The sequence below is a fragment of the Nerophis lumbriciformis genome, linkage group LG23, assembly GCF_033978685.3.
Source record: "Nerophis lumbriciformis linkage group LG23, RoL_Nlum_v2.1, whole genome shotgun sequence".
Taxonomy (NCBI): Eukaryota; Metazoa; Chordata; class Actinopteri; order Syngnathiformes; family Syngnathidae; genus Nerophis; species Nerophis lumbriciformis.
This window is the reverse complement of record NC_084570.2, coordinates 11,517,501-11,522,180: the sequence shown is the minus strand read 5'-3', so window position 1 is coordinate 11,522,180 and position 4,680 is coordinate 11,517,501.

Here is a 4,680-nt window from a genome sequence, read left to right as displayed (position 1 = left end):
CCTGCTTGGCACTCAGCATCAAGGGTTGGAATTGGGGGTTATTAAATCACCAAAAATTATTCCCGGGCGCGGCGCCGCTGCTGCCCACTGCTCCCCTCACCTCCCAGGGGGTGATCAAGGGGATGGGTCAAATGCAGAGGACAAATTTCATTACACCTAGTGTGTGTGTGACAATCATTGGTACTTTAACTTAACTTTAACTTTACACATACAAACTGTAGCACACAAAAAAGCACATTTAATTAAAAAAACGTTATTATGGTCTTACCTTTACTTATTGTGTCCTTGGGCAAGACACTTCACCCCTTGCTCCTGATGGCTGCTGGTTAGCACCTTGCATGGCAGCTCCCGCCATCAGTGTGAATGTGTGTGTGAATGGGTAAATGTGGAAATACTGTCAAAGCGCTTTGAGTACCTTGAAGGTAGAAAAGCGCTATACAAGTATAAACCATTTATCATTTATTTATAACTAAAGCCCTCACTTAAACTTTCCACGTGCAAGATTGAATCTATTTAAAAAAGTGTAACCGAGGGTTTATAAATGTCGCCTATACTGTATGAAACTACAAAATAACAAACACTGAGGCTCCAGTTTACACGAGGACCACTTTATTTACCTTCTTTCAAAAACTTCCGCTCCATTCCAACGTGTCGTCACTTCCGCTCTTAGCGCCTTCAAAATAAGAGCTCAAGGCATAGACTGTATAACAGCGCATAACAGGAACTTAACATCACAAAGAGGAAAGCCCATAAAAATAGGTTACAAAAGTTATTTAATAAGAAGCCAAAAAGTGCAAAAACAATAATGTTCGTGTTGGAGGAGTTGTGAATTAGATACACCTGCAGTCTGCAGGTGTACCTAATGTTGTGGCCCTGCAGTCATTCACAACTCCTCCAACACGAACATTATTGTTTTTGCACTTTTTGGCTTCTTATGAAATACATGTTTTAAATAGATTCAATCTTGCACGTGGAAAGTTTAAGTGTGGGCTTTAGTTGATATAACACTCCCGTCAGGGGTTGCCGTGCATTCTACGGCGGGGGTGCAGGAGGCGAGCCTCAGCCAGTGCGTCTTTTGCAGCCCTTTTATGATCGCTCAGCACAAGAAATACTTTACACACATACAGTTGTTGACAAAATACATTGTACATTATATACCTCAGCTAACTAAACTATGGAAATGTATAATATAATTCATATAGCAATACAGTCTCACTGCACAGCAGGCCAGCAGTTAGCCGAGTCATTGCGCAATCCATGGTGAGGCACAACGCAGTGACGTGCCTCAACTGGCTGCTCTTCACCGCACCGTCTCTTCTCAGTATTTGAACGGCAAAAGTGAAAATTCAGCGATTTGAAATAAAAATAATCTAAAACAGGTGAAGTTAAATGGAAAATAACTTTATAGTATAATCAATGGATACATATAACAATTTAATAAAAAAAATAAATCTTTTTACATTTTTTTTCTTTCCATGATGGCAGGTGAGGCCCCGCCTCACCTGCCTCTAGTGACTGCACGTCACTGGTGTGTACATATGTATATGTGTATGTGTATATACACTGCTCAAAAAAATTAAAGAAACACTTTGAAAACACATCAGATTTCAATGGTGAAAAAAAAATTGTCGGATATCTATACTGATATGGACTGTTTAATGTCTCAGGAAAAAAAGGATGCCACATCTTTTGATAGAAATAAAAGTTTTCAGCCTACAGAGAGCTCAGTATATAGACACCCCAAAAATCAAAGTGAAAAAATGATGTGGCAGGCTCGTCCATTTTGCCTAAATTCAATTTCTGCAACTCAAAATTATTTTCAATACCTTGTGTGGCCCCCACGTGCTTCTATGCATGCTTGACAACGTCGCGGCATGCTAATGAGACGACGGATGGTGTCTTGTGGGATGTCCTCCCAGATCTGTTTAAGGGCATCAGTGAGCTCCTGTAAAGTCTGAGGAGCAACCTGGTGGCGTCTGATGGACCGAAGCATTATGTCCCAGAGGTGTTCTATCGGGTTTAGATCAGGTGATCGTGAGGGCCATTCAATTGTGTCAACTCCTTCATCCTCCAGATACTGTCTGCATACTCTTGCCACATGAGGCCGGGCATTGTCGTGGACCAGGAGAAACCCATGACCTACTGCACCAGCGTAGGGTCTGACCATGGGTGCAAGGATTTCATCCCGATACCTAATGGCAGTCAGACTGCCGTTCTCTAGCCTGTAGAGGTCTGTTCGTCCCTCCATGGAAATGCCTCCCCAGACCATCACTGACCCACCACCGAACGGGTCATGCTGAATGATGTTGCAGGCAGCATAGCGCTCTCCTTGGCTTCTCCAGACCCTTTCACGTCTATCACAGGTGCTCAGGGTAAACCTGCTCTCATCTGTGAAAAGCGCAGGGCGCCATTGGCGGACTTGCCAATTCTGGTGTTCTATGGCAAATGCCAATCGAGCTCCACGGTTCTGAGCAGTGAGCACAGGGCACACTACAGGACGTCGTGCCCTGAGGCCACCCTCGTGAAGTCTGTTTCTGACTGTATGGGCAGAGACATTCACACCAGTAGCCTGCTGGAGGTCATTCTGTAGGGTTCGGCCAGTGCTTAACCTGTTCCTCCTTGCACAAAGCAGCAGATATCGGTCCTGCTGATGGGATGAGGACCGTCTATGGCCCTGTCCAGCTCTCCTAGAGTAACTGCTTGTCTCCTGGAATCTCCTTCATGCTCTGGAGATTGTACTGGGAGACACATCAAATCTTCTTGCAACAGCACGCATGGATGTGCCATCCTGGAGGAGTAGGACAATCTGCGCAACTTCAGGAGGGTTACGAAATTGCCTCATGCTCCCAGTCGTGATAATGACTCTAACTAAAGCCAACACTTGTGGAAAAAGAGTTAAAAAAGATCAAGAGGGAGGAACTTGAAATGGCCTCTACCTGCAAAACCAGTCCTGTTTTGGGAGCCATCTCGTTGTTGCCCCTCCAGTGCACCTGTTGTTAATTCCATCAACACCAATGCAGCTGAAACTGAACAACCCCTTCTGCCACGTACCTGACCAAAACTTTATCAGAAATGCAATTGAATTCCTCCTCTCTGAGCTGCCACCTTAACGTGGTAGAGGAGTTTGCGTGTCCCAATGATCCTAGGAGCTATGTTGTCCGGGGGCTTCCATGCCCCCTGGTAGGGTCTCCCAAGACAAACAGGTCCTAGGTGAGGGATCAGACAAAGAGCAGCTCGAAGACTTCTATGGAAATGCAAGAACCGAGACTCAGATTTCCCTCGCCCGGACGCGGGTCACCGGGGCCCCCCTCCGGAGCCAGGCCCGGAGTTGGGGCACGATGGCGAGCGCCTGGTGGCCGGGCCTGTCCCCATGGGGCCCGGCCGGGCACAGCCCGAAGAGGCAACGTGGGTCCCCCCTCCAATGGGCTCACCACCCATAGCAGGGGCCATAGAGGTCGGGTGCAATGTGAGCTGGGCGGTAGCCGAAGGCAGGGCACTTGGCGGTCCGATCCTCGGCTACAGAAGCTAGCTCTTGGGACGTGGAACGTCACCTCGCTGGGGGGGAAGGAGCCTGAGCTAGTGCGCGAGGTAGAGAAGTTCCGGTTGGATATAGTCGGACTCACCTCGACGCACAGCAAGGGCTCTGGAACCAGTTCTCTCGAGAGGGGCTGGACTCTCTTCCACTCTGGCGTTGCCAGCAGTGAGAGGCGACGGGCTGGGGTGGCAATTCTTGTTGCCCCCCGGCTCAGAGCCTGCATGTTGGAGTTCAACCCGGTGGACGAGAGGGTAGCTTCCCTCCGCCTTCGGGTGGGGGGACGGGTCCTGACTGTTGTTTGCGCTTACGCGCCAAACAGCAGCTCAGAGTACCCACCCTTTTTGGATTCACTCGAGGGAGTACTTGAGAGTGCTCCCCCGGGTGATTCCTTCGTTCTACTGGGGGACTTCAACGCTCATATTGGCAACGACAGTGAAACCTGGAGAGGCGTGATTGGGAAGAATGGCCGCCCGGATCTGAACCCAAGTGGTGTTTTGTTATTGGACTTTTGTGCCCGTCACGGATTGTCCATAACGAACACCATGTTCAAGCATAAGGGTGTCCATATGTGCACTTGGCACCAGGACACCCTAGGCCGCAGTTCTATGATCGACTTTGTAGTTGTGTCATCGGATTTGCGGCCTCATGTTTTGGACACTCGGGTGAAGAGAGGGGCGGAGCTTTCTACCGATCACCACCTGGTGGTGAGTTGGCTGCGATGGTGGGGGAGGATGCCGGACAGACCTGGCAGGCCCAAACGCATTGTGAGGGTTTGCTGGGAACGTCTGGCAGAGTCTCCTGTCAGAGAGAGTTTCAATTCCCACCTCCGGAAGAACTTTGAACATGTCACGAGGGAGGTGCTGGACATTGAGTCCGAGTGGACCATGTTCCGCACCTCTATTGTCGAGGCGGCTGATTGGAGCTGTGGCCGCAAGGTAGTTGGTGCCTGTCGTGGCGGTAATCCTAGAACCCGTTGGTGGACACCGGCGGTGAGGGATGCCGTCAAGCTGAAGAAGGAGTCCTATCGGGTTCTTTTGGCTCATGGGACTCCTGAGGCAGCGGACAAGTACCGACAGGCCAAGCGGTGTGCGGCTTCAGCGGTCGCGGAGGCAAAAACTCGGACATGGGAGGAGTTCGGGGAAGCC